This window comes from Chiroxiphia lanceolata, chromosome Z (assembly GCF_009829145.1).
Source record: "Chiroxiphia lanceolata isolate bChiLan1 chromosome Z, bChiLan1.pri, whole genome shotgun sequence".
Classification (NCBI taxonomy): Eukaryota; Metazoa; Chordata; class Aves; order Passeriformes; family Pipridae; genus Chiroxiphia; species Chiroxiphia lanceolata.
In genome coordinates, this window is record NC_045671.1 from 9439201 (window position 1) to 9460734 (window position 21534).

At 46.3% G+C, this 21534-nt stretch overlaps 1 protein-coding gene across 7 annotated transcripts in view; it reads left to right on the forward strand.

Annotated features, from left to right (window-relative positions):
• The window catches only part of RUSC2 (RUN and SH3 domain containing 2), a 57840-nt gene that overhangs the window by 10511 nt on the left and 25795 nt on the right, over positions 1 to 21534 (forward strand). For 6 of the 7 annotated variants that reach the window (XM_032674876.1, XM_032674871.1, XM_032674878.1 and 3 more), the window contains exon 2: positions 11780 to 11886. The gene's annotated coding sequence lies outside the window, so the exon portion shown is untranslated. Of the gene's footprint in view, positions 1 to 9589; positions 10008 to 11779; positions 11887 to 21534 lie in introns of those variants that run through there. The other variant, XM_032674875.1, reaches the window with a different exon arrangement.

Here is a 21534-nt window from a genome sequence, read left to right on the forward strand (position 1 = left end):
TGCTTCACTAGAAGGTCTTGGACTGTAGCAGTGGCTTATGTACACATTCTGGTCCTGGGTTAGGTTTATCCTGAGGACTGGTACCTGGAGATCAGTTTAAGTGTGGAAGGCATATTAAATCTGTGAGTTGCATTACGGCCATAGATCTGGATTCTTTTTATCCATATAAACACAAAAGTTACTCCAAAATTCTGCCCTTTCCGTGGTGTGGTCAGTGTCTAGAACTGAAAGCTGGATCACACAGCAGAGATATCTGGGGAGGAGCTGTGCTCCTTGAGCAATGCAGCCAGTGCAGGATGCACCATCCCACCGAGAGGCTGGAGCTGTTGTTTGTTTCCCTCAGGCTGGATTTTGCCTGTTGTTGGTCAGATCCTACGCTAGGTAGGCAGTTCAGCTGCTCTCGTGCTGCTGCAGTATCAGCCCATGCTGCGTGCTGGAAAACAGGAGACCTTACTGGAAAGCAGCAGACCTCACTGAGTCCTTGTCCTCAGTGTCTGGAGCCCAGAGCTCACAAAATGCTTCAAAAAGTGCTTATGGAGGGGCTCATGCTCAAAGAAACCCCATCTGAAGAAAGAGGTAGTCCCTTTGTAGCTGGATGATGTGGCTCCACTCTTGCCTGGTCTCATGTGGGATGTGGGAGTGGAGCACCGATTGGTTACACAGCTTAATACATGAAACCTCACACATTGGAGAAGAAACGAGGTCACCTGCTTGTAAACTTAGGGGCAATGCTGGGGCTTCCCTGCTTTCTCTGAGCTGAAAGCAGCTCTATCATGGGCAGGGGAGACCACACTTCCCGTTCAGATCCTGGAGTTCAGGACTGCAGCATTAATCCCCCTCTACAGCTCCTTGGTCTCCATGTTTGCATCCCCAGATGCATTGGTTCTAGTTTCTGGCTTTGTAGAGGAAAGGCCAGATGCTTATGGCTGGACTCAGTGATCTTAGAAGAGATCTTTTCCAGTCTAAATGATTCTGTGATTCTGCAATCCTTGAGTGCTTTCAGAAGAGCTGGATTTATTTTAAGCTGATAACAGAAGGTTGCTGTGAAAGCAGCAGGCATACAAAAATTGCTGAAAAGGTCACAAGTGCATGCTTCACCTACTCTGATTCGGGATTACTAATTCTGGCAGATGTTCCCAGGGATGGAGAGCAGGTCCTGTTAGAGCATCATGACCAAGCGTTTTCTCTGGCTATTGCACTGAGAATGAGAGCAGAGCAGATGCTCGGCTTCTGGCTTGGACTGTTCTATCTCCAATTCTCCATCCTCCTCCCCATCTCACCATTTAGCTGGTCTTCTCTTTTCCATGCTGTGTGAGAGGCACAGGCTGGGTGTGTGCAAAGGATGGAGTGCTTTCTTAAGCGTGAATTGAAAACACAGGCTTCAGAATTGTCCAGAGATGGAAGTACATCATGGAGATAAAAAGCATGTTTCTGTTTTTCCAGGAACATGCTCTGAGCAATCAGTCCTTCATCAGGGGCTTCCTGCTCCTCAGTTCTTGTGTTCCTTCCTGCTCCTCTCCCATGTCCAGCCAACAAAGGAGCTCTCTGAGTCGCCGTTGTGGCTGCTTTTTAATAGGCCTGAGCCAAGGCTCTGTCTATCATCATATATTGCAGAGTTCCTGACGGCTCTTTCAGGGCTCTTTCCACCCTGGCATGCTCTTGTTCCTCTGACTGGAATGTTTCTGGAGTGTGTGGATACGCCTTGTTTGTTGTCCTTGAGCACCTCTTTGCTGGATGTTTCTCGATAGTCTTCTAATAGTTCTTCTATCTAGAATAGTCTTCAAGGCTATTCTCTAATAGTCTCTGTGGTGCCAGAGCTACACACCACAGATTCCAGGAGTTCCTGAAGTGCCTAAATGTCTCCACGGGGAACCCTGTAGAGCAGTGTGACCCTGCTCTTTCATCTGCCTCAACGAGGCTGAGCCCTATTTCAGTCTGTCCGACACAATCCAAGCTTGGCAGGTTTGTCAGCCATCTCCTGTGACCTGCTTTGCCTTCGTGTCCTGCCTCAATCGCTGCTGCCTGGGCTTTGCCTCTGCCAGCTTTTATTTTCTATTTTAAAGAACAGGACAGGATTTCCTCCCACACATGGATCCCCTTTATCCCTGTAGCATTTCTGTCGCTGTGGGTCTTTCTCCAGCCTGAGCGAAATCGTTGCCCAAAGCCGACAGGTAGGTATTTCCCATTTCTGGCTCTGTGTGCCTGCCTGCCTGTAGGTTGGCTGCCTGTTGGCTGAACGTGACTTTTGGAGGAGGTAGACTTTGCACAACTGGCTACAAAGCAAGTAGGAGCTGCGAGTTAAATCTCTTTGTGCCAATTAAACATACACCGATAAGCACATACAGCCACAAGGTTGCTTAATCATGGGCTGACCTGATATGGAGACCTTGAGTAGAGGTGACTGATGATCCATGACAGCTTGCTGTCTTAGATGGGAAGAGGTTAATAATAACAAGAGAGAAATTTGGAAGGGCTCTCAACTGTGACCAAGGATCATCTCTGACAATACCAAATTCATGAGAAAAAGGTCTTTCCAATGTGGTGGATGAAAGGAGGATGAATCCACTGGCTGAAAGCTCATGCTAAGCATGTTCTGTTTAGAGAAAAAGTACATCTGGAGTATGTTTTTAACAGCCAGGTGGATTAGTTACTAGATCAGCTGGCACACAATGCTTTTCCACTCTCAGCTGCACCTGTATGTTTGCTGTGTCTTTCCAGGAGCATGTTTGTGTTTCTCCAGGTATTCTGCCTCATGGAATAAATAGCTCTCATCTTTTAATCCCTCATTAGAGGTTCCCTGCTTCTCTGAGTCAAACAGAGATCACATGACAGTAGGACCTCCAAAAGATATATAATAATCATATCTCCCTGGCCCAGGCACAGTGGCCTTGGGCCATGCTATTCCTTGGATTTCTTCATTTAATCTCTAGAAGGTCCCAGCAAAAGGGACATTATCTGCTGCATTCTGCGTCTTAGCAATCCAGTCCCTTCCACCTGTCGGTATCTCCTGATGCCATGGGTTGACCAAGGCTGTAAGATGGGCGTTTGTTTGGCAGCAAAGCTGGAGAAAGACAGTGTTTCCAATGTCTGACAGTGAGGGCATGTGAAAATTAACAGGACTGCTTTCCTCTAAATAAGTAAAGCCAAAGAGCTTCCTGAGACATACAAGACCATGGAAAATTTTAAGGAAACCAGTCTTACCTTCTGACTGTTAATTTTTTTTTGGTGTAGTGGATGGCTAGTTTTATCTTTTATACTTGATGTCTAACTTAAGCTTCCCTGTCTGCCCCTTAGGGACACTCTTCTTGTTGTTGAGGAGGTGGAGAACAGCTTGTTCACTGGCTCTTGGCAGCAGCCTTTTATACGTTTTGAAGTTACTTTCATGTACCCCCTAGTTTTCCACAGAGAACCAACCTATTTGCTTTGCAATTTAGTCCTTTCTGTCCTTTTTTTCCTTGTTGCCTTTGAGCTCTCGCGAGTTTGTCCATTTGGGATATATGTCCATGAGGCGTGAGCCAGTGTTGGACAGAGAGGAAGGATGACTCCAAGTCTTGCATATGACATGCCTGTGCACACAGCCCTACATATTGTTTGTCTGCTTCAAAGCAAAATGCCACTATTGCTCAAGCTCAGCCTGTGATCTGCAGTAACCACAGATCCCTTCTGAATGAGCAGGTCATGCACGATGATTATGGGTGGGGATGTGCAGTCTCTGCTGTGTGAGGTGTCATGGTAATGGCTATAATTTATGTCAATCTGCTGTTTGTGTGTACATCTTATCCCTTCAGCTAACAGTATTGGTACTGTAGACAGCATAGGTGAAGAGTAAAAGACAGCTATTCCATCTGAGAGCCAGCAGGTTAATATATAAGTGGTGGACAGAGTATCAACAAGTTTTCAGTGGTCCTGTTCCCTTTCCCCTTTGCAGCTTTTCTGGTGTCTACTGGGATGTGGGTGCTCAGGAGCCCAGGCAGTCTCTTGTTTAGCACTGGAGTTCTATGCTTGCCAATATTCTGCTATTGCATTGCTGGTGGTAGGTGGGTTTTGAGTGTATTTCAGCAGTCTCTTTTAATTACAGATTGCTTTGCAGAAGCACAAGCTGCCAAGATATTGCTTTATTTGCTACTAAAACATAGCCAACTGGGGCAGGTAACACTGCAGAGCAGCACTGTGTGTCCAGCTGGGGTGGTAAGTAGAGAAACTTCGGGTATAAATCAGTATAAACAACCATTATTAATATCATGTGTCTCTAATAAATCAGGCAGTGGTTATTTGCTCTCTGGGCTTTGTTGCAAAGTGAAGTGGGAATGTTTCAGAGCAGGGAGGTCTGCTGGGAACTCGCTTTGTGGCAAGTTGACAGATCTCCCTGCTTGACTTCTGCTGCTGCTCGGAACAGGGATGGCAGGAAGCTCTTTGGCATGTGCAGGGTGAGGTGAGTGTGGGTTTTCTGCTTGAATCATAGAGTCATTGAATGGTTTGGGTTGGAAGGGACCTTATAAATATCGTATAGTTCCAACCCCCCTGCCATGGGCAGGGAAGTACAGAGCAGTTTTCATACTTGCTGTTGCCTTGGAAAACAAACTGTTTATGACTCAGTCCTGAAACGAGAGGGTAGGATCTTTTTCCATTCTTGGATGTGGACTCTCATGCATCGAACAGCGATGTTTTTCTTCTCTTCTGCTTGCCCTTTTCCTTGCTACATCCCTTCCACTGCAGTCCCTGTGAGCCTTGTGTGCCGTGCAGTCACCCTGACTTTGAGTCACCCTGCCTATGCCCCTGGAATGGGAAGGGAATGTCACTTTGGTGCACGTCATGGGAACTAACCATAAGCAGTCACTTCCCTCAAGCAGTGTACACAGTGAACCATTTCAGGGCTGCAGATTCAGCTCAGCCCTGCAGCTTTTCAGCTGCTTAGTTGGAACTACATAGCTCTTATTTGAGGTCAGAATACAAACCGGTGAATGCAGCAGAACTGTGGCTGCCGAATTCACCAGCTCCAATATGGTATGTAATGTGGCAACTTAAGGCTTTCCTCATGACAATGGGGAACTATAAGTTATGGTGAAACCAGTCATTTAGGTAAACTGTGCTGCAGGGGCAGCACTGGTCCCATTTTGAAAACTAATAGAAGTGAAGCCAGTAACACCTTAATATCCACTGTTACCATGGCTGCTTAGAGCAATTGTTTACCAGATTAAAAGGCATATATATTTTATTTTTTAATAATATCCTCTCTGCTGCTTTTACCAAGGCTTTGACTGGTGAGAGTTTATGTTCCCACTCAGTGTAGCATCAATGTCTGAGTGAGTACTTGAAGAAACAGGGTTGCTCTTAGAGCTACTTAAAACACTCTGAAACCTCAGGCTGGATCAATTATGTCGAGGCCTTGCTTTAATTCAAGATTTTCTGTACCTCTTTAAGAGCTTGGTTTATCAGATTGAAGCTGAGCCTTCAGACATGATTGAGGAGCTGCTCTTCTGTTCATGTCCTCATTTCCCTCTGCTATAGAAACATTCAGCTATTTCTTTGTGCTCTTGCTTGGGCAGTACTAAGTATTAGGAGTAAAAGATGGGTGCTAAGAGTTGGGTTGTGGGGTCATTTCTCCCTTTCCCACAGAATTTTGAGTGATTCACATTTCCCTGTTGCCCCAGTCTCCTGCATGTAAAATGTTGATAGCAGCACTTTTCCTTGAAAAAGACTATAAACATACTGGAATCTGGGGCTGGAAGGGACTGGAGACAGACAGCTGGTTGTGGGCAGGGTTTGGTTTTCCCATAGATGTCTCAGTAGTGTAGAGGTATGTGGAACTCAGCCCAGCCCTGGGGGGATCTGTGCCAGCACTAGCCCTATCTGGTAGTTATGACTTTTTATGGAGCTTGTGAGGGCCTCTGTTCCTGGTCAGTGAAGCATCAGTTGCCCACAATGGGAAGGATTTCACCTCAGTATTGGAAGCTGAAAATCCAGATAGTGATTGGAATGACCTTGCGCAGTATGATTTTTCTAGAAATGGTTGCAGGTGTAGAGCAAGGAGGGGGAGCAAGGCAAGCATGCGTCATATTATCCTAATTCTTTTCTTCTAGGGGATTTGCTAATGTTTTATTTGTTTAGTAACCTGAAATGAATCTCTCAAGTGCTTCTCCTACCTACCTTTGGATCCATGTGTATTTCTTCCGTACATAGTACCCTTTGAAAACTAAGAAGCAGTAGGCAGACTGGAGTAAGATAACAGGAAAGTTGAAAGAGGAACTACTGGTCTGAAGGGAAGTTGTTAGTGGAGATAAGCCTTCAAATGGAAGCTATTCAATACATCAGATAATGTTCTGAGCATTATAAAGTCAAACTTCACTAGTGATGTTTCCTAAAGACACAAAGCTAGGAAGCGTTGTCAGAGGCAGTTCAGTGTTATTCAGCAGGAAAAACTGGCATGTCCTTGAGGAATAATACAAATGGGAGCTGGATGGTTCAGAATTGCATGGCTGTGTGCGTGCAAAATGAGCGAAAAGTTCAGCTCCATCCGGGAGCTCACTGGGGAAAGTGGGAACGATGAGGGGGGGAGACTCAGGGGCTTAAAGTGACGTGCAGGATAACTGCGAGCGACTAGCGTGATGCAGCCATGAAAAAGATAAATGTCATCCAGTGTGACACGTTGGACAAAACATTGGTAGCAGAGATGGGGAAATTTTAGCATATTAAGGCATGGGAGACCTTGTCTGGAGGACTGTGTACATTTCCAGTCACTTGCTGAAGGCTGTGTGCAAACTTTGTCTGGTCCAGAGAAGGAATATGGGTATGACCAAAGAAATGGAGAGCCTACCTAATGTGAAATGATTAGAGAATGCAGATGATGTAACTTTAAACACGGACTGGATTAATGCTGACATTAAAGCTCATTTTTGGAACACGAGTAGATAGGGGTGAGCTGTGCATGGATAAAGATAAGCTGGAAACTCAGAGAGTGTTCTTAAACATCAGAGGGATGAATTTGGGGAATTAATTCTCTTAGAAGACAGCAAGCAACAGGAAATGTCCAAGTTTTTTTAAAAAATAGCAACAACTTTCTCTTTTGAAGCCATTTTCTCCTTCAAAGGTGTGACTCCTGCCCTGCGTTGCTAACCCTGAAGAAATCAGTGCTGCTGTTCTGGGCAGCGGGCAGGACTCACTAGGACACAGGGTCATGATGAGGATCTGGTGAATCCTAATGCTGTGAATGTGTTTGCAACCAGCATAATCCCGGAGACTCTTGTGCCTCTGTCCTGAGATCCCTTGGAAGGCAGGCTCAGTGGGGATCGGTTAGTGACCCCCTCCGGGGAAATGTGAGGGCTGAGGGCAGGTATTTCTACTATGCTAACATGTGCTTTTATCAATCTGCATGGATTTTTGACCCCTTGTTCAAAGGCTCGTGTATTTGTTCCCACTGAATAGAAAAAATGTCAAGCACATGCCGATAACGATCAGCCTGTATTGATCTCTGTGTGTTAGAGAGATGTCGTTTGACCTTGAAGCACTGAGTTTGCAGGAATGGGAAATTGTTTTGATTTTTGTTCATGAGGAATTTTATAAAGTTTCATCATCTCCTCCTTTCCTGTCGGCTTCTGTACTCTGGTCCCCCTTACTCTAGTTATGCTCTTAGTTCAACTCTGGCCAACATCCGTCTCTCTGACATTTCCAAAACAGCCTCAGTGATGATGGATGGGGTTGCCATGTCTTGGGAATTTAGATTTCTGCCTTGAGCAATGAGTGAGCAAGGTGGGAAGGCATTGAGCTGCTTTCACCTTGCTCATGAGTAGTCCAGCACGTGGGAAAGAGTGAAGATGTCCCGTGGCTGTGCTGCAGGTGGGGTCATGATAGGCCAGAATCTATACCCTAGGCATGTTCCTGCTGTTGCACCTGCAGATAGCAATGCAGAGGTTATCTGCTGTGGTGGAGAGCTTACTGTAACTCATACCACTTTCTGTTTGCTTGAGAGGAATGGACACACTGAAGGTAATGAGGGCTTGGTCAAAATACCCATCCTTTCGGAGGAGGTGGCAGGCAGCTCTCTTTGCTGGGCTGTAGCAGTGAGCTGGAGGCAGCAGCTGTGAGGGTGGTCAGGATTGTGACCCCCACCTCATGGTGATTAAAGAGCTGTTCCAGCAGGGTGCTTGGTGTCAGAGCTACAGCCCAGGCAGCCGGCTGGGATCTGGAGCTGAGCTGTTTCCAGTTGACACATCACTGGAGCAGCTTTGCAGCAAATAGGTGGGAGGCTGGGGCAGCTGGTGGATGATTTAGCTGCACGATTGCAGCAAAAGTGGAAAGGGTTCTACCTTCTTGTGTGTGGGCATGTGCTGACCTCAGCAGCCAATTTCTGCATGGTATATAAAGGAAGAAGCCTGAGACTAAGACACAAATGTGTTGGGCTTTTTCCACCTAGTTGATCTATTTGTGTCCTAGTTCTTGCCAGCAAGTGCTCTGGGTACGCATACAGCTCATGTCCAGTGTCAGTGCAGCACCTGGGGCTCCCCCAAAGGGGTGAGTTTTGCTGCAGCCCATGACAGGGAGTAGGATGTTCTGCCTTATTGGAGTGCACAGTTGGAAGGTTGTGTTGTGCATTCAATTCTCAAAACCCTGGAGCAAGGGGTAAGGAGATGAGATGGCAAAAATTCTGCCTGATACTTGGGATGCTTGTGGATAATGAGACTGACATTGCTTGATAAGGAATTTTTTCCCTCCAAGCTACACCCCAGAGTGCTGGTGTCTGGGAAGCACAATCCCTGCCTGCCCAGTTTGAGTAAGATGAGGACCCTTGTTACTGCCGGGGCAGAGATGTCCTTGCACCTCCATCTCCCTGCCCTTCCTTCTCCAAAGAAGACTGTGCTGGCACAGTCACCAGCCTGCATTATCCCTGCTCCCTCCTTGCGTGAGACTGTGGAATCAGCCACGCTCCCCTTTTCGCACTGACTCATCTCCGTGATCAAAGAGAAGTCATCTCCTAGAAGACAGTCTCCCAAAGAAAGAGCTTTGTTCTTCCTCATTAGTTCTGAGATCTCCTGCTACCTGCAAAGCTTTGGGACAGACCATCAGTTCTTACTGCTGTTGCTGAGAGAGGCATATTGTGGAGGGAGATGCGTCAGAGGGATATGTGCTGCAGAGGGGCGAGGCCATGTGAGTTTGGGATTTGGGAAACATGCAGAACATGTTTTGGGGAGAAGGATACAGATGTTCGTGTTGGGAGGAGGTATGTGAATAGGAGTGTTTGTCAGAGAGCCCCTTGTCTGCTGCATTGCTCTCTCCGATTTTTAACAAAATATCCCCCTGAGTTCATGTGCTCTGGTGTGTGTGTCTGCTACACAAGGCAGGCATTGCTGTCAGTGAACTGGTTAATGCCAGTGTCCTGTGGCAGGGACAGGGAGGCAGGCAAGCACTCAGCCTGCCAGCATTTATACCTCCTGGCGTCAGCATTGGCAATGCTTGTGGAGGACTGGGGAGGGCACTGAAATAGTTTCCATTCTCCTCTCTGCTGTGGGAACGAGTTTCCTGGGTAACAAATGCTCCTTGTTCTGCACAGAGCTCCACAGCTGAAACTCTCTGTCTCCTTCCTCGCTGCTGCTCCCCGACTGTCCCAGCTGAAGGGGCCGGAGATGTCTGCTTGAGCCTGCCTTAATTAACGCTGACAGTACAATGGGGCTGGCCATACGGGGGTCCTGGAGCTGCACGCTAATGGGGGCACAGTAAATAGTCTCATTTACTGCAGCTCGGTTGGAGCAGAGCCTGCCAGGACTAGCTTTCTGCTTGCTATAGTGGCCAGGCATAGAGATATATCCCTCACTCCTGCATCCTACTTGGCGCTTGTCCCTGCTGCTCGAACAGGACCGGGTGGTTGTGTGGGTCCCCAGCATTCCAGGAAAAGCAGGCAGTGGGCTGGGGAGCATGGAGTACCCCCAATGGGGCAGATACATCGGCCTTTTGGGAAGGACCTGTGAAGCCTGAGCTCCAGAACTGGTTGAAGGAGCGTTGCCCGTGTTTTGGAGGTTAGTAGCAGAGCTGCATCTGCAGTTCTGGCTCCAGTGCATTGCAGACAGGCTGCACAGCCCACAGCCAGCTCAAGGCCCTTTCTGTTTTCTTGGTGGAAGGGTGTCTTCCCTCCTTGGAGGGGAATTCCCTAAACTCTTGCCTCTGGAGTCCCTGGTGGGAGCTGCCCTGGGTTTTCAGCGAGAAATCTGATTTGAATGTTACCTGAAAAGGTATTTTAAAAGTTCCTAGTGTTCTGGCCTCTGAGACAATTGGCAGCCACTTCCAGTAATAAGTCTTAACATTTTTCTGGCATAGGTGTTTATTTTGACCTCTCCAGAGGTAGAAGCTTCTGAAAAGTGTTATGTTGTCTGGACTGTTGTATTTGTGTTACTTGGTTCCTGTTTTGGGTGCATCAGGGCCTAAAGCAAAAAGTTTTCAGCCATGTGGCAGTTATTAATTTCTCTGAACTTTGTGTGACATTTTTACCCCTTCTTTAACTTACTTGCTCACTTCCCGTGCAGACTCAGTTTAGGAGATGGGGTTTGGTTTGAGCTCATAGGGATTGTTTTTTCCAATGTGGATGCTCCAGTCTCTGAGCTCTGCTTGGCTCCACGCAGGGCTATAGGCACGGGACTGGATGGGAAAGGGCAATAACATGAGTGGTCCCTCCAGGATGGATGGTGCTTCAGTGCTAGAAACACCTCCCCTGGCACAGCCTGAAGCACAGCTGAGTTTCTGGGGTGTGCGATCATGTCCTAACTGGTGAGACACGAAAAGTGGCCACATATGTCCCTTGCCAAAGCTACCTGTGCCCTGTCAGGACCTGCACTGCTCTGCCTATGGAGCAGGTTCCATTTCCGCTCTGGTGAAAAGAGGTGATGGAAAAATCCTTTTACGTAGCCCCAGGATAGCTTTGCAGGTGGTGACCCCCTGTTTCAGGGAGGGAGATCTGCAGTGTATTGCTTTGCAGAGATGCTGCGATTTAGCCCAGGTCATGGGCAGCACTTTGATCACAGACTGCAGCTAATAGTTAGTGGGATCTTGATTTGAGATCTCCTGTGAGAGCAGGGACTGCAAACGTCCTGCCCCTGCCAGGTGCTTTCGGAAGTGCTGGTCGTTTCTTCTTGCTCCGGATGTGGCTGCATTTCAGGGATGCTCTGTAGATACTGTTGATGAAGCTCTTTAGGATGAGGCACTACAGGAATTTCAAGAAGCTTCAAGAAGCTTCTTGCAGTCTTCCCATCCTCCTCCTCCTTCTGCGCGTTACTTTGCAGACTGCCATTTTATTTCCAAGGGTTCTAGCTGCCATTATCAACGGTAGGAACATAACACTCCAGTCCCTTTTGCTTTCCTTTACATAACCAGGATAAGAGGTCAGACAGCTTGCAAGTACACATTATCCAAAATACAAGCTCATCACAGAATAAGATGCTACAGCTCTATTTTATGGCACGGACTTTAGTCTTTTTATTTCTCCTCATGCTGCCTTCCTGATTTCCCAGTTCCTGTAAGAATCAATCCTCCATCATCCAGCTCGACTCACCTCCCCTCCTCTCCTTTTCTGCTCCCTCCCATCCCCTTCCTTGTCTGAGGTTCCACAGGGACTGATCGCGAGCCGGAGCGGCGGTGCTGTGGGCATGCTTGTTCCTTCACACGCAGACACGTCACAGCAGCAGCAGCAGCAGGAGCGTTGGAGATGTGATTGCGCAGACCCTCTGCATTGCCAGGGATGCAGCTGTGAAGAAAAAAAAAATTAAGAAAAAAAAAATTGACTCTGTGTTTCCCACAGCATCCTGGTGAGGAGAGCACGGAGCCTTCTGGAATTGGAGTGCTCAGTGGTGCCAGAGCAGAGTGTGTTCACTGACAGGAGCCGGGGAACGAAGGATCTGCGGAAAGGTGAGATGGAGAAATGATTGGGGTGGGCGTTAGCTGTGCTGTTGGTTTTCAGGTCGGTCGTTGTCTTGCGCTGTGGCTGGTTTGTTTTTGTAGAGGATGCCAGCTACCCGATTAAGGATTTTAGGATTGATTTGTCTCTTTGGAGGCTGCACTGCTTTGGAGCTGCTGTGATTATAATGGATGTGAGCGAGCGGGGAGGCTGGGGCTGCTGCGCAGAATGCGTGTTTGTCTATTGTGGCTGTGAAATAGCAGTTGTCATGTCCAGGGCTGGTTGTGCAGAGGCGAGCCGTGCTTCGCCCCGGCAGTGCCGCTGCACAGCTCTCCATTGTGCCTGCCATGACAGCCGAGCCCACACGGATTGTTGTGGTCCTGCCAGCTACCATGCTCTCTGTGCATCCCTGGTGGTGATGCTGCTGTGCAGCTCAAAAGCTGTTTTGACAGACAGCGCTTCCATGAAAAGCCAGAGACAAAGGGCTCAGACAGATGAAAGGTTGCTGTCAGTGTGGTTTTCAGCTTTTTTTTTTAATCCTTTTTTTTTTCTTTCTTTTTTCACCCTAAATACTGGTAAATGATATGTTCAAAAGGCATTAGGATAAAATATTATGGCATCTAAAACCCTGCTCTTCTGCTAAGAGACGCAAGAGCCGTGTACTGGCTGGAGTCCTTTGTGTTGCCAGGGTGTGTCTGTGCTGGCTGTGTAAATGGATGCTTTCTCCCTGCCTCTTTTCACAGATCGGATGAGAAAGGTTATCTAGGAATGGAGGAATTATTGCTTTTAATTACTGAAATGAGGGGTTCAGGCTGGGTACCAGTTACTAAAGCTTAATTACATGGTCTTGTTGTAGCCAAATCCCTCTTTTCCCTCCCCGCCTTCTTCTTCTTCCCTCCCCCACCCTCTGCACAAATCCTTCCATCAAATTGCCTCTGCATATGGGAGAATGGCTTGAACAAAGAGAAGGATGTATGTGGGATATGGATATAGATGCTGGAGAGGCAGTGTTCAGGATGACAGTGAGAACAATAAAGCGAAGGCATAAAAGAACGAGATTTCAGTGTGTGTGCTAAAGTGACGTGGCCGTAGAGGAATGTGCAAACGGGAATGTCATAACAAAAGGGGATAATCAAAGAGCAGATTCAGTTTTTCTGGGTTATGGAAGATGCTGAGCATGTGGGGTTGCAACTGCAGGTGTTTGGGGGGAATGTGGAGTAAATGGGAGTCACGTTAGCAGTGGCTGTGACGGAACGTATCATACAAGGTGTGGATTGATGGGTGTCATAAAGGTACATGGAGCACAAGGGAAGCAGAAATCTGCTTTTTTACCTCCAAACACCTACAGCTTTTAATACCACCTGCTTGACAGGTCTTACCTGTTCAGAAAACCTTTCTTCCATTTGCCAGTTACCCAAGAATAATTCAGATAAAGCATTTTTAGGCCTATCAGGGGCAACAGCATGGTAGGAAAAATGTAGATAAAATGGTAGATATTTGGCAGGGCTATAGAGGAACCTTGAAGAGAAGAGGCAGATGACAGGGGCATTGCAGAGCTGGAGAACAGGGGGGTTTGGATCAGGGACCAGGGGTACAACGCACAGAGGAGAAATCCAGGGTTGTCATTTTCAGGGAATGTAAATGTGTTGTTTCTGTTGTCATTCTCCAGCCTCTCAGTGTGTTCCCCGAGACGCTCAGTGCTGTGTGCAGCCCTGAGGGGTTTGTGGAGGTGGGGGTTATCCTCAGCACAGCCTCTTCTGCAGTAGTTCTCCAGAGGAACCATTTTGCTGCTGCAGGTTCTCAGTTGGTTTCTTCCTCTCCATCCCTATGGAGTGGCAAGGCTCCATGGCCTTTTTACCTGGTGATGAAGATAAATCCAGAGTTTCAGTGCAGGGAGCCAGGTGGGAAGGAGAGGGCTTCTAGCGAAATCGCAGAGCAGAGTGCAGTTGGCAACAGTATCCTGGAAGCACCTTCTCATCCCTATCTTGCTCATGAACCTGGGAAATCTCTCTGTCTCCAGGTCTCTGTCCCTTTCAGGCTCATGGGAGCAGAGAGTGGGATGTCTCCTGTAGGTGTGCACCGCACTGGGTTTGTGGTGCTGCCGCAGAGCAGGCTCCTATGGGGGATTGGTGGTGGGTAACAACAGCGCAACTCTGTGTGTGGTACACCGTGGTCTGGAGGACAGGATGTGCAATAGAAGGTATGTATGCAGGATACACATACTTGTATCAGCATGTGGAAGAAAAATTACTTGTAGTTTGTGTGTACAATGCTTACCTAAAGGAAAAAAAAGAAGTTGATGCAGCCTCCTTCACTGTGTGGGGTGGGAGTGCTCCCCAGGACGTACAGGCTGTGCCTCTCCAGTAGGTACCACTCTTATAAGAACATATGTTAAGCAGTGAGAGTACACAGATAATCTCTGCCTTGAGATGCTTAAAAGGTGTCCAAGAGCTTCTGTGACTGGAGCTGACTGAAATGATTCACAGGAAAGACGTACAGTTGCTGCTGTGTGTCTTCCTCAATGCATCAGTGCAGGTGATGGAGATAAGGTGCAGCTGGATACAAAAGACCTGGACCTGCATTGCAGAAAGTGCAGGTGGCCCACGAGAACATGCCACGAACTCAGGAATGGCCTGCCCATGGCTCCATTACCACCTCTCAGATGTCTGACGCTGTGCGAGTAAACAAAGAACAAATTCTCTGTCCCAGATATCTTCATTTTCTTCCAGTCTCATGTTACTTTTGAGTCAAGATCTCACTCTGGTATGATAGCCACACAGTAGTCTGCCTTTTGCAACCTCTTGTTTTGCTCTACCCTGTTTTTAATTTATTTCCCAGTCTTATTTTTATTTTCCAGTGTTTTCAGAAAGCCTTATATAATACTAGGGGCAGGTTGATAAATCTGACATGGGTGACTTTCCTTGCCCTTGCAGAACAGTTACAGACTTCATCTTTAATATTTTTCAGCCTCGTGCTTTCACCTCCTTTCTCTTTTCTAATGGGTATTTTTATCAAAAGCCCTGTTGCCAACTGTGATCATGCAACTATTCTTTCATTGTTCTGGGATCAAGAATATCTTGTCCTTCTGATTTGAGCGTATTCATCTTCTTGAACTGTTTCCACTCAAAAGCTCATTTCCATTTTCTGCACCTTCTTTAACCTGTATTATCTAACCTGTCATTGCTCCAGCTTCAATATTCTTCTTCATGCCAAAACAGCACCAGAGACGCTGTTTTACTTACCTCTAATATCTTTCTGGATGTGATTACTCATTGAGGTTGGTCAGGAGACTTTCTATTCTAATCTCTTCGCCTTTCTTGGTAAATCCAGATTATTTTTTTTTTAACTTATGAGGTGCATTCAAAGTCTTTTCTGCAGTACTTCTGCAAGCTCTTTGTTCTTGTTGGCATTATAATTGTTTTCCCTGACACGCCCGAGATCGACTCTTTAAAAATTAAAAAGGTTTCGTTACAGATCTGTTTGCTTTTTACCATTCTGTTTAATATAAACTGGGTCAGCTTGAGATACTCAATCCAAAGCCACTTCTCTGTCTTGGATGCTGTGTGAAAAACTCATCTCAGTAGGTACAGATCTGATGATTGAACACAAGAAAAGCAAATCCAAAGTAAGAGATGTGGAGACCTGTGTGGGTGGTGAGAGGTGGTGGATCAGAGGTGGAGGTACCTCCCTGTCAGCTATGGAGTCACAGGACAGTACTCAGTAGCAAGACTTTGTGGTTCTGGCTGTTCAGTCCATAAGTCCAAAAGAGACAGAAGCCCACCCCATTCCAGAGCTGTGCGAAAGGCTGCCAAGATAAGGCTTGAGGAAGCTGAGGGAGCTTGGCTGGCAGGGGGTGAAATCCACAGCAATGATCAATGACAGCTGTGTTGGTAACCAGCTTTAGCAGGGATTTGCTGTGTTATCTGCTGAGGAGCAGGTTCCCTGCACGCCCTCACACTCATCTGAAAGTTGGTTACTCTCCAAAGAGAAAGAAATAGACTGTCAAAATACCTCTGGTCCCTGATTCTGCTCCAGTTTTCTCTCTTGATGAAAATGATTTTATTATTCATTTTCTGAAAGAAGTGGGTCAAAGCAGGGACATACCTGTTAAGATGAGCATAAAAGCGGGCTTGTCCACAAGCTCTTCCTCCCCCACCACAGTTGTGTTGCAGCCTCAGGGTCATGTAGGCAATGGTTTTTTTCTATCCATCAGACACATTCAAATATTTTTTACTGGGCAAGTCTGCTGGTGGCTATATCAGCAAATAAGGGGAAAAAAACCCCAACCAAAACACACTGTAGTCGTTAACTGCTGTAAATGGGAGGGAGGCAGAAGGCAGAGTGTAATGTGGGTGAGTGGCCATAATGTAGGTGATGGCAGCTCCTGGCTCAGGCTCAGCCTCTGAGATTGGACTCTTGGGAGAGAGACCATGTGCTGGTCTTTGTGCAGTGCTGAAGGTGTGGGACTGGCGGTGCCTATGAGTGATAAAGAATAAATATTTGAGCGATACCAGCAATGCTGCTGACTGTTGGCTCAACCACCAAACTACCTCTCTTTGCTCCGGCACAACATGTCACTGCCCTGTTGTTGTGCTTTTGGGGACAGTGGCGCAGATATCTCAGTGTTGAGATCCAGCAATTCCTTCTGGCAGGAGGGGTTTTTCTGCTCTGTGAGTTAACAGGGAAAAAAAATTAAATATTAAATTAGAGCCTGTATGGAAGACCTTGGCGAATACACAGGAGGTTTTCACCTGATAACTTGCCTCAGACCCACTGTTAACCTCAGTGTCCTTGCTCCCTATGCAGTTGTACTAATCTCATCAGTTTAACTCCAGAACTGCACCTTATTCTTTATAAACTCACACCAGCTGCCATTGCTTCTGGAAGAGCATGACCTAAATGCTTTCAGTGGGCAGATCTTCTCCATTCTGCTCTGCCTTCATCGATGCAGGAACAGCTGCATGGTTAGTCTCCTTTTGCCTATAGGTCCAACTCACCTGAATTGGTTAACGGGCTGCCTTCTTTTGGTCCATCCCAGGGGTTCCCATGGTGAAGAGCAGGGATGTGTGCCTCAGGCTCCATCGTCATGTGTCTTCTGTGTCAGCTCAGATAGCATAGCTATACTCACAGATGTCCTTCTAAGCAGGGAGGATGACCTGTCTGATCATTGAGCTGGTGCAGTTTTCTGGTTTTATCAAGGAGGTTCATTACAGTGTCTGCTGAGACAGGATTTTTCCTGTAGTCCCACCCAGTCCAGTAACTCAAGTGGCCGAATGATAAGCCCACATATGAGAAGATCCAGTGGGAGGAATAAATAATTCATATCTCTGGTCCCAACATCCCGTTGGCTCACACAATGTCTCTTCCTTGGCTTTACCTGTTTCATTCTGATGGTTGGTACCTGGAGTGACACGTCTGCCCTGGGGTTTGGCTTACTCTGGTTGATCTCTCCTTCACCACTTGCTAGTATGTTAGTTGTTATAGTGTCTTCTAAGGGGTTTCTTGCCTAAATGTGGCTTACCAGGAGCAGTGATTGTAGTTTGACCCTTGAGAAAATCAGTAAGAGCATTTCCACATGCATCTGCACTTCCCCATTTTCTACTGGCAACACTCTGTTTTCACTTGCCCACAGCCCGTGGCATCTGACTTAACCTACTGCTGAGACTTGTCCTCCAGCTGCAGGTCATAGTGCTTGAAATGGCATTGAGGGGAGCATCATTCCTACCCAGATGTCTCCTCCTGCCTTCAGCTCCTTGTCATATGCCTCATTTTCATTTCCGCAGGCACTTGCTATTTATAATTACTGTATTTATAAAGCACTCTGAAGGTGATGACTGCTTATTACAGTAAGCCTGACAACCTGTTTATTCCCATGTGCTTCTCAGAGTGGCTGTTTTCGAGGGGAGACTGGGTCAGAGGAAAGGTGAGGCAGTGTGGGGCTCAGGGGGACCACAGACATCTTCGGCAGTAGGGCTAGCCAGTCTGTGGCACAATAAAAGAGGAGGAGAGGAGAAACTGCAAGAAAACAGGGATGTCCTGGCATTGACAAGCAATGGCATGAGGGTGGTTAATGCACAAAGGTGGCAGTGCTCCAGCCACACATCATTCAGTTCATGTTTTATAGCTCGTTGAGACACTTGAGAGTCAATGCTGTTCCACTGAGGTGGAACTCTTGGTGACTTTGCACAAGCTTCAGAGACCCCATAGAATATTTCCATGTCTGTAACCCTGACCTCTCCCAAGCTTTGTGCTGCTGGCAGGATTTGGTATCTCAGGGTAGAGAAACACCCGAAACTGAAACAATGAGTTTGCGTTTGTCGCAGAGGCACTGGGGAGTGATTCCCATCTGTACCAGAGCACGTTCAACAGCCAAAGCACTTTGGTCCAGTGCCTTGTTGTCTACTTTCCCCTTGACATAAGTTGAGGTTGAAAAGAAGAACCACAATAACCTCTTGACCTGCCCATCAGAATGAAAGGGGAATCTTCTTTCAAGGGTGCAAGCCACCAGACCTCACTGATTTAATGAGGACAATTCACCATGGTAATATATCCTTCAACCCAGACATTAGTAAGACTTTGAGGACCCTCTTGTCTCTTGGGAGACCTCAAAGAGAAGTTGCATAGGGACATGGAAAACCTCTCTCACAAACCTACACCAAGAATTTGTGCAACTTAAGAGAGCAAACCCCCCCAAATCACACTACACAGACAGGGTCAAGAAACTCTTTTTCTCAGAGAGTGGATATGTAAGAAAATCCCCTGGTTTCTTCTAGGCTAGTCTTGTTGTAAATCTTGAATTTTTTTAGCTTGAGACTAAGTTACATAAGTGTACATTAGAGAAGATAGTCACAAAAATATATTTTCTCAGGTTCCAGATCATCAAACTGATTAAATTGATTCCAGCTCATTAAACTGATGTCTTTAAAATGCTAAAAGTAACTGGTTGTCACGCTGGTCATAAGGGACTTCAGCTGGTGAGCATGTGCGTATGAACATTAAGGTACATAACAAATGGAATGGAAGATTATGGCACAGAGGCTTCTAATGTTGATATAGAAAGCAGGGCCCATCCCACTGTCACTTGGGAAACTGTGTGCAATTAGTCACCCCAGCTCAGAAGCATGAATGAGCAGTTGGGGAGAATTGAGGAACTTCCCAGGAAACTGCACAAGGACCTGGAAAACTCTCCTAAGAGAGGAGACTGAAGAAATGGGAGTTACTTGAGATAAATGGGAAACTGTAGGGTTTGTGGTATGAAATAATGAATGATGTAGAGAAAAACAATAACGATTTATGAGGTGCCCTGATTGTAACATGGAATTACTCCAGGAAATTAAAGAGGATCATTTGAAACTGATAATATGAATAATTTTCACATACTGTGATTAATTAGTCCCTGAATCTTGCTTTCAAACTTCAAAGCCCAGCAGTATTCCCAAATGGCTTGGCATTTTTGTGAATAAGACTTCCCAGTGTATTTATAGTTCATGTTCAGAAGTTGCAGAGTTTTAAAACCTTGTGGTTTTGTTGAGGCCCATCTCAGTGCTAGGCCTTAGGAAAGTCAAATGGTTCTTTACCACTTGTTTCAGCTACTTGTTTTTTCTGATACTTATGGTACTACAAGGATAGAATAGCTTCAAGAAAGATGATGTCCAAATATGAGTGTGTCCTAGCTGTGAAGATCTGGGAGCCTGCAGTGTGAAGGTGTCTCCTCAGTCCTCTCAAACACCCTTGAAGTGATTAAAAGCAGACTGCTCATAGAATCGTAGCATGGTTTGGCCTGGAAAGGACCTTTACATTCCAGTCCCCCTGCTGTGGACACAGACATGGATACCTTCCACCAGACCAGGTTGCTCAAAACCCCATCCAGTCTGGTCATCCCTCCAGTAGACTTGGTTGGTCTCTTGGAACTGTGACTGCTCTTCCAGTACAGAGTCAAGGATCATCCCTATTTGCCCTCCTTTTTTTCACAGTGAATAGGTCTGTGCATACTCTGCAGCCCAACATCCTCAGCAGAAGTCCTTGGTTAATCCAGGGTTATCAGATTTAGTTAGACCTTTAATGCTCTGTTGAACCTAGTCATTCCAAGTCTAATTAGCACATGAGCTGTCTTGTGGAGTGATATCCTAAAATAAACTGTCCTGAATAGAACTTTACAAACTGAGTTTGGTCTGGGTTGCCAGCCCCTACAAGGGATACATTTCCCTCTCAGAAGAGAAGTATGTGTAATCATTAGGAGTGTCTGGTCTGATTCATGAGTATTTTATTAAGGTTCTGGCTTGCCTTTTGTTAGTTCTGTTGCCTGGAAAATATTCTGTTACATAAACTGAGGCTGTGGTTTCATCCAGATCCTCTTGAGTTCTTCCTTGCCGCCAGCCATGTAAACATACAAGCACACCCACACATCAGGAGGACACTTGGAGAGAGGTTGGTAACTAGACCGAGGATCTGAGAATACTCTTGTACTTGAGCAGAATGAAAATCTTGGGACCAAGGGTTGGCAAAGGTTGGAGTAGGAAATATGATCCTCTCCCTGCCCTACCCCAAGGGCAAGCAATGAAGTTTAATACCCGTATGTTCAAAAAGACTGACAGATAACTACTATTGTGGCATGTAATTTGGTGTGGAGTGCACTGTTTCAGGAAGTTACAAGCCCTAAAATTTGCAGGAATTAAAAAAAAATATATTCTGAGAGATGGTTGTGTAGTGTCCTTCTTTGCAATGTAAACAATTCCCATATGAAGGAGAGTGCTTATTATTGGTCAGTCTGACTATGGTCCAAGGATTCTTTTCCCACATCAGGCGCTTCTTGTCTCATCTTCCTGCGAATCATGCTTCCTTTTTTCATTTTACCCACGCTGAACTCTGCTGAAGTGATATCCAGACAAGATTGCAGAGGACCTGTTTGTTCAGGGACATGGCCAAAAAAGGGTCAAAAAATGCACAGTCTTAACAGTAATCAGGTAATTTCCATTTTCAAATCTGTGTGCTACAGGATCTCTTCCTTCAGCTACCTTCAAGGGATTGCAACATGCAGCCTGTGGTCTAAAAGCAGTTGGGTATCAGTGTTATTATTATATATATTTATGTATTAATATATAACTATATGTGGTCCTGATGTCCTTCAGAAGGCAGGATAAATTTCATGCACTAAACTCGTCAGATGCTGCCTTTTTTGGACTGATACTCAGCCTTTTTGCTTTCTACAATGCTATCATTCCCAAATCCGGGAGTTTTGAGCCTCCAGACCATTGAATTGCTTTCTGCAATGGAGACACAGAAGATGTCTTCCTTTGTATCCAGCTATTGCTTCTGGTCTTGGTAGAACAACCTCAGTTTAGGAAGGGTTAAAGTCTCCCGCAGTCTTAGCAGGAGTCAGCTGTTGGACACAGCTGCTGATTAAAAAAACATTTAGATGTGCACTGTGAAGAGGAACATCTAGTAAAACCAGGCTGCTGCTGGGATGTGTTCTGTTTGTGCCTGATTTCAGAGCTCTTGCTTTGTTTGCACGCAGTGTGTATTAAATTCTGTGTAGGATTGCATCATTTAATACAGCTCTGCAGATGCAGGCAGTCTGGCTGCCTGGCAGAACTGATGTCCATCACTCCTAGGTAATGCCATACCTTCATTGCTTCTCCTGTTCACTGGGGCGTGGTTAC